A 9,007-nucleotide genomic window follows, 5' to 3' on the forward strand; every position below is an offset into this window, starting at 1 on the left:
ATGTATGTATGTATCCATACATGTATGCGTGCGTGCGTGTATAGTATCTGTGTGTATGTCGGAAATACGGATGTACGCATATATTGTACGTATGTATGAAATGCACATGTAGACATATACGTATGTATGCATGTAGTCATGTATGTGCGTATACATATGGATATTTTGAAATGCACTTGTGGTTCGTTATGTGTATGCACGTATGAAATGCACATTTGTGTGTATGTATATGTATACATATGTATGAAATGTGCACATGTGTGTGTGTATATGTATATGTATATGTATGCAATGCGCATGTGTGTTTATGTGCTTGACAAACCACACAACACACCTCCCTTATTGCTTTGTTTGGCCTTTTTGCTCCCTCACTTGTTCTCCTCCTCTTCCTTCTTTGTTTCTCTTGTTGTTGCTTCGATTGGGGGTACTCGCTCTCTGCCATTAATGTCCCTCCTCATTTCCTTTTCACACTTTCCGTGGACCCCACTTGCATGCACATCGATATCTCATAACCCCTAAAGCGAAAGCAAACTTTCACTTCGGCTTTCTCCATCTCCAACCTTCTCTTAGCTTAGAGCCTTTTTGCACTATGACCATGTCAATTTCTCAAAGTTCATGAGCACTTTTAGGTGGCAACAAGTAGAAAGTCTATACATCTATATCTCTCTCAATCAAGCGGAACAAGGATACCAAGAATATCAATAACAATACTCACATAAAACCCCAACACATTAGGATGCGTACATGGAAATCACATGACACATGCAACTACTACATCTTGATCTCATCCCCATACACAACATTTGGCCACATTAGTAGTAGGAAAAATGAAAACAATATTATTCCTTTCTCTCTATCTTGGGGCAAGGGCATCCCTAGCAGATGATCTGTTGTCATGGACCATGTAAGCAACATCACATTATGATTTGATTGGTTGCTTGTATAGAAAGAGGAAATAAAAGATCAAAAAGATAATTGGTGTTTGTGAAAGGCTAGGGTGTTAGAAGGCAATCTTCTACCCAAGAAAAGAGAAAAGGAATGGTCTTGCAACAACATAGTTTGAGTTTCTCTCTTAATTCTATATTTGAGATGCACATTTTCTTTTGGGGCTAGTTTTGGTAATTTCGTATATCCCCTTAATGCCAATGTCTCGTTCACATTGAAATGCTACCCCTTCTCCCATTTGGATGGTTGCTTTTTTGGCATGACTCAAGGCCAAATCTCATAGCATCTGCCATCACCTTTCTCCTTTTGATAACAAAATATAGTCACCATCAAAAACCAAGAAAATGTCAGTAAAAATAGTCTTGTCTTTAACAACTTGTAATGATGGTCTGAATTGGTAGTAAATGATTCATTTTTTATTGTCACTTCCAAAGAGAAAAATATTGTCACATAAAGGAGTTGTAATCCATTTGCCTTGTTATTTACTTGCATTGACGTCCACAAAAAACTCGACAGCCACTTACAATAAAAAGGATTGGTAGTTTCTATAATCTTGATTTTCTATATGCTAACAAATATTGTGCATTTTATTCACCTTCTAGGACCATTTTAAGGTATTCAATGATTTTGCAACTAAGTTCATAAGCAAATATATCCTTTTTTCATACCTCTTATTCTAACAATTACTCATTTAATAGAAATGTTAGATTTGTGAGGGGAAGGCCATCGTGAGTTTTGTTGAATTTGTTGTTGGTTTTTGGAGTTGTTGGATATATAGATCTCTCTAAGATTAGGCCTTGTGAATCTTAATGGCTGAACTTTGATGTATTTTGTTTGCTAACTTATGCGACGTAGTGTTTTTTTGGGAAAAATAAATAAATAGAAATGTTAAAATGATATCCTCAATGAAATTAGTTGCTCTTTGTTCCAAACAATTGACTAAGTTATGAATTAGTACAATCTTAACATCCTACACCACTCACACATATGTGACTATGTCTAGATGGTTAAGTCGCAAGGAAACCTTTTAATATGTTGGTACAATATTGTCCATGCCAATTGGTATTGTACTTAACACCTCGTGATACCAAAATTCAATACTCAATGCATGAGGCGCAACATTGATAGATTTCATATTGAATTATGCTCTACATTAACTCTCTTTTTTGGATTTGAGCTAAGTCTCCATGTTTGTGTGTGGGTGTATAAGATTTGTTAGAAAATGTGTATGGGTCTCCTTTAAATTTAAATACAAAACCAAAGGATGTGAGTCGCAACGTGAAGAAATCAAGTGTGCTTGTATTTTCGCAATAGTTACTTTGTGTAGCACCATTAAATGTTGATGTAAGTCTTACAAGTCAAAACATTGGTCTTCTTCATGCCTTGTTGGGGATTTTGGGAAAAGTTTCTTCCTATCACAAAGTGTCTAGAGTTATTATGTTTGACATCATCTAAAATTGTCTTGTCACACATGTATGGCCTCTTCTGCAAAAGCACTAAATTTTTGCACGTTCCCAATAAAGTTTCCCATTTGGTTTGTATTAACATCCTACCTAGAGTCTATCTTCTTCAATCATTACACCATTCATAAAGTCCCCATCCCCAAGTGGAGGTGTTCCAACTTCGAAGTCCCAATTTCTCTAGCAAGCATGATGGGGCCAGCTCACAACCGTAACATTGTCGCATTTGCATATTGTATTGTAATTTGTTATATAATATGTCCTATGATTTCATTATCCAGTTATTAACAGTTACTTATCCCTTTGGAAAGGTTATTAAGAAAGACATGCCCCGAGCAAAATCGTAAATGTAAAATTTGATTACTAATTACATTAATGTTCATTATTGTAATTAGTTTATCTTGAAGTGTGTAAACCCTTGGACTAGAGTGTGATGAGGATTTCTGAAGTTTTGGCATTCACCTTCATAGAAGTTGTATCTTGTTTCCAACACATTTCTTTGTTCAGTGATTCTAATTGAATGTTGACTACAATCTCGATTGCATGTTAATGTGGATTTATGACATTATCAATATACGTATTTTAGTAAGCTCTCCTCTCATAGTTTAGCATCTTCTAAGTATCCCACTGTTCTTAAGTGCTCCACCTTTGATCATATTTGAGTTTGCTTTCCCCAAATTGTCAATCTAGACTTACCCTATAAACATTTTGTGGAGTCACAATATACAGTCTTAATTGTAATGTTCATTGATAAAATTCTTGAACATTGATAGTTGGCAATCAACTCCAAGCATTTTACTTGATAATGTTTCATTTTTGCTCCAAGGGTCATATTGGAAATTTGAGGATGTTAATGACTCCATATATCTATTTAAGCTAGAATACCATAATTGATTAAATTGATTTTGATATTGATTATTTATTAAGAGTATACCCTCCCTATATAATGTTTATTATGCCGAACTTGTTTGTGTCCACGGCAAACAAACAAAGTTGTTATTTTTTGTATTCATGTTCATAAACCCTTTGGTGTGTAAGCAAAATGAGCACATTGCACCCCTTTTGATAGGAGGTGCACCCCTTGTTAGGAAACTACCAAGAGACAAACTTGATATAAGGAGCAATAGAAGGCGGTGATATCAATGTTTAGTTGTGTTTAGAAGCTTGTTGAAGAATATATAGGTTTTGTCATGTGAAAAACAATTGGCCTATATGAAAGGGACATGTAAATAGTAGAGTATCTATAGATACTTAGAGTGTACATGGCTTGATTTGTATATGTGATTCACCTAACTAATGGGAAGTAGTTTTTTCTCGGAAAAAAAAATAGCAAGGGGGAAAAAAACATTGAAATGGAAAAAAGCAAAGAGGGGCATCATGGATTGGAAGAGGAGAGAGATTGGAGGGATCAAAGGAAAGAAGTGAAATGAACATGGTGAAAATTTTCGGACTAGGAGCCGGAAGAAACAATTAAGCTTGCAAATAACATTTGTTGGTCATGAAACCAACAATTGAGCTACATAGTTCATTATGATGAGATAATACACAAACAATTCCAAGGACACGTAACATGTTGGTGTGCGTTGGCGGACATGCATGGTATAATCTTCCTAACACCAATTTCTTGACAATGCCTTTGATATCTACCACATTTACGTTTGAATATAGATTAGTGTGCTACAATGACAATCAAGTTAGACCATGCATGGTGTTTATAGGATGTCGGATATTACCTAACAAAAGGCTAATTGTTGGAAATAGAGGGGACATCCAACACAATGATTAAGCCTTGCACAAAAGTCCAACTTGTTGGAAATAGAGAAACCACTCTTCTTGATGTCATAAATGACATAAATAAAATAAGAATGTGTATGTGTCCATCGCTAAAACAAAGTGTATCTGCACACAACTTTTGAAAGAAGTTGGCAAACATTGAAGTTTTTAATGATAATATTGGTTTGTTGCATCATTGATTCATTCTTCTTTTTGTTCGATAATCTCATTGAAGCTCTTTATATTAGCCATCATGCTCCACTTCACCATCTCCCCTTTCACATAGCTTTGAGTAAATACAATGATGACTTTGTATGATCTATGAGGAAAATATTCCATGTCATGTTATTCAATTAATCATGGAATTGATCTCGCCTTTTGGTTTTATATGTGAATCATAGTATCTTCAACTTTTGGTATCTTGAAGAAAATTATTTTCCTTTATTTCACACTCTTGGTGTTACATTATAATCATATGGCCAAGATGTGTATAAAGGTATTTTTGTCCAAGATGCTTAATCCTGTCTTTATCTTGTTTAAATATCATAATTAAGCTATATCTGTGATTATAAACTTTGTTCATTGTTTCTTCATCCCCTTTAAATCCTTCTTATCAATGAGAATGCCAAGTGCTCAATATTTAATAATTTACCCCTCCTAGTTATTAACGCCTTATATTGACGGCATAACCGTGAACGTTGATAAGCCTTGTTATATTTTTTAATGTTGCAACGTTTCATCATTGATCAATGGGATTATCCCTAGCCAATAATGGTATGCCATCCACTTTATACACATGGCATTATAGATAGTAGGAACATGCGAGGAAAATAGTTTGATGAACATCCAATAAGTTTCCTTCATAGAGTAATAAAATATTTATTTCCAAAAAAGAGTGATGACTCCTAAGTCCCCCATACTTTTAGGATTTGAATGACAAGAATTATTACATGATTATCATTGCACAATTTAGGCCTACAAGTGTATAAAACTCTTATTCAAAAGTATATATTATTCGACATTTTATTGAAAAGTTGATGTGAAGTGGTGAATCAACTATGTCCATTTTCTCTATGTGGTTATGTTTGAGGATGTTTTATGAGGTCTCTCTTCATAAAGCATCAGTTAGCACTAGGTGCTAGTATAATTCTTGTGTCTAGATTTGATTACAAATAATAAAGGAACACTTTTAAATGTAAGAAACAACTTGACATAGCCATTGGAGAAACCAACAATAGAGAAGCAATCCGTTCCAACATGAAACCCTTTTCCCAACATGGTCTATTTAATCAATACAACACGCTCAAAGTTTACTTTTTAACATTGCTCTCAGCAGCACTCTATTGTTGTGAGAAGACGCGTTTGAAAAGTGACATTTTTTTTTCTGATTAATAGAGCCTTTTGATATTGACTACTTGTCTAGAGCAAATTTGATCGGAAAACAAAAGTTAAACAATTTCTGACATGGTAAGGGTGGTGATATTCCTCAATAAATCATATTTATAAGGAAACACTGATTACTTCCAACTTTATATATGAAATGAGCATGTTAGGCGAATGGGAGTTCATGCACTTCAATTTTCCAAACGTAGTAAGAATATGCAAGGAGTCGCATGAAAAATTATACATGCTACATATGTATTAAAAGACATAAGATCATACATATGTAAATCACTATGGTTGGAGGAGAGCCTAGTGAGGGCAACATAAAGGTTATGTTTGTCGTATATTGATTGCAAAACAAAGGAAAAAACATGCTTGCTAGAAATAAGGCAACCATCATGAGACTATGGACGTATTTTTAGGAGATTGTAAAAAAATAGCCATATTTTTCAGAAACATTTTGTAGGAAATTTATGTTGTTTTGTATTAATGCAAGTTCACTTGATTTGTTTATGTAGAGAATGGGAAGTTTAATGATAGAAGCTTTGAATCTCCAAAATCCTTAAAACTTTACCGACAATGATTCCGTGCACAAGAGGTAACGAAAAACTAAGCCAAACATTGATATTTTCTTCTCTTTGTACTCTTTCAAGTACACCTAACAACTCTATATTGAGAACCATAAATCCGTTTGGTAATGACAATATTAACATAGATGCAAAAATTAACAAATGGACAATTCATCGATCTAGGAACTTGACACAAATCTCAAAGATAAGGCACTATATTGTGCAACCTTGGCCTCGATATACATGCAACTATCAACCTATAAGAAAGTGAAGTAAGGCATCTCGTGATTCTAGAAAGGAGCTAGATTGAGTAGATGTAATAGATAGAGGTCATCATTTGGATATAGCGGGGAGATGGTTCACTCTAGGACCCTAAGAATCCTCATTCCAAATACACCTCAATTGGAGATGGGACAAGACTCAAGACAAGAGGTTTTGTCATATATACACCGAGAGCCTAAGAAGCAAAATAAAAAGTAAGGAATGGAAACGATATAAAAGATACCCCATTAAACATAACATCGATATATCAATTCAAACCCCCCACCCCCAAACACACACACACACACACACACACACACACACACACACACACACACACACACACACACACACACACACACACACACACACACACACACACACACACACACACACACACACACACAAGATAATGTAATAATGTAGTTTAACGATAATCCACAATGATTTTAATGAATTCTCTCCCCAATTCACCTTTAACTCGTGAGACGATAATCATTCCTCTCTCTATCTCTCCCTCCCTCATCCTGGAATCAAGAATGTGTGATATAATAGATGGGAAAAATGATTAGAGAGGGGGTGAAGCACATAATAGTGAAAAAGGGAGGGACAATTTGAACTAATCATGAAAGATTATCATTTAACTACAAAACTTGCATTACCTTTCTTTGCAAGGGTAAAATTGATGTTTTTAATATATTACCTTGGTAGATTGATGCAATCCTTTAAAGGAGGGTTATTCTTTATATTCCCCCTAAAAGTAACGACAAGTTGTAGGCACTTTCTGTTGTATTACGACAATGAGTAACTATAGTAAACTGCTTTGAAAAAGGAGAAACCAAAGTCTAATGAAGTGATATCGAGGGTATTTGAGTTTAACAAGAGTTCTTTCCAAAGGAAAATCAAGACATTAGATATAAGGTGACAACAACTTGATGTCCACTTGGCCTCTGAAAAATTGAAAAACATGCTCCAAGTAGTCAGTAGTCAAATGATTATGTTGTATCTCATAAGTTTCTTAAAGAATAATTAAACCTTGAATTATGTCAAAATACACACAATAATGTCTCAATGTACTTCATCATGAAACAAATGTAGCATAATTATTGAATATCGGAGCATTGTTAATAAAAAACACACAAAAATCATGTTAAAAACACAAAAATCAAACAACCTAGCGATTGCTAATAATAAACTCGATGAATCTCATGCGTGGATAATAAAATGATATTTGTATTTCTCAAAATATATACAATAATTTGAGAATATCGAGGACAAATAAACCCAACTTCGAGAATCATAAATCATCCTTATTCCCAAAATGTGTAAAAAGCAAAGGCATCTCCTCAAAGGTTTGATTTAGACATTTTGGAGGGGGTAAGATGACCTATATATGTTAAGGGTCTAACAACAAACAAATAAATAAAGGTCAATAGTCATAATAATATTTCTTTGGCTTGGGAAAAACAAAACTCAAGCTCAATTATTAAAAAATCTTTCTTTTTGAGCATGGTTCCTTAGGGTATGTCAGCCCTAGCCAGGCTTTTGTTGTCACAAATTGCACATTAAAAAATGTGACAGTCTTGACCTTTGGCACCTATAACCAACTATATAACAATTCTTAGAATATAATAAATCATTATTAGAAGTTTGTCAAAAATATAGGAGGGTTATGGAACTTCATGGGAAGCTATGGGAGATAGTAGAAGGTTCAAGTAAGTCATGGGATAAGTAATGAACTTGTATGAAATTGGACGTGTGATGGGATTATGCTCGGAAGTATCAATGCCCATTGTCAATAAAATACATTTCATTTGTTTGAATACATTTCCTTTTTGGTAATCTTGTTTTCCTAGATCGTCAACTAGGCCCCCTCCCCTCTATGCTTTGCCAAGGCTAACTACTATGTTGCTACATGTTTGTTACATAAGTCATAAAGCGCACATTTTATGAAACCTAATAGAACATTATGGATTTTGCCAATCTTTGAAGAGGTGAGAAACTAAGGTGCAATTTGGAAATCGTGGCAAGGGATGGAAGGCAAATGAGGAGACAACAAGAGAGGGCAAGAGAAGTAGATAAGGAAATGAGGCATGAATGTTGTGTCACTTCCATTTGTAGCCATGATGCCATGTATCAAAGTAGGGTAAATCCACGAGAATATATTAGTGAAATAGAGGCTTGCTCATTCTTAATTAATACAAGAACCATTCTATAATACTGTATTTGGTGTACACAAAAGTACTTGGGCTAAAAGTAACCACTTTTGATATACCATGCATAGTTTCTCTTAATTGTTGATCAAATGACATATGACCAATTGTTGAACTATTCTATATACACACATACCAACTTAGGATGAACCTTCTCCTAGGAACAAGTAGGAACAAGCAAAATGTTGCCTTTTAGGTTAAAGGTAAAACTTGATCCACCTAGGAAAAGCTGATCAATGACGTTGAATAAGAGTATTGATTTGTGGGGTTTGAGACTAAATAGCTCCTTGTGAGAAAGAGTTTGGAAGTTGGGGTAGGTCTCTCACTTGGTTGAATAAGAGTATTGATTTGTGGGAGGTTGAGACTAAATACCTCCTTGTGAGAAAGAGTTTGGAAGTTGGGG

The sequence above is a fragment of the Azolla caroliniana genome, unplaced genomic scaffold (genome assembly GCF_043228905.1).
Source record: "Azolla caroliniana isolate FFs.n. ecotype wild unplaced genomic scaffold, voAzoCaro1.0.p SCAF_4, whole genome shotgun sequence".
Taxonomy (NCBI): domain Eukaryota; kingdom Viridiplantae; phylum Streptophyta; class Polypodiopsida; order Salviniales; family Salviniaceae; genus Azolla; species Azolla caroliniana.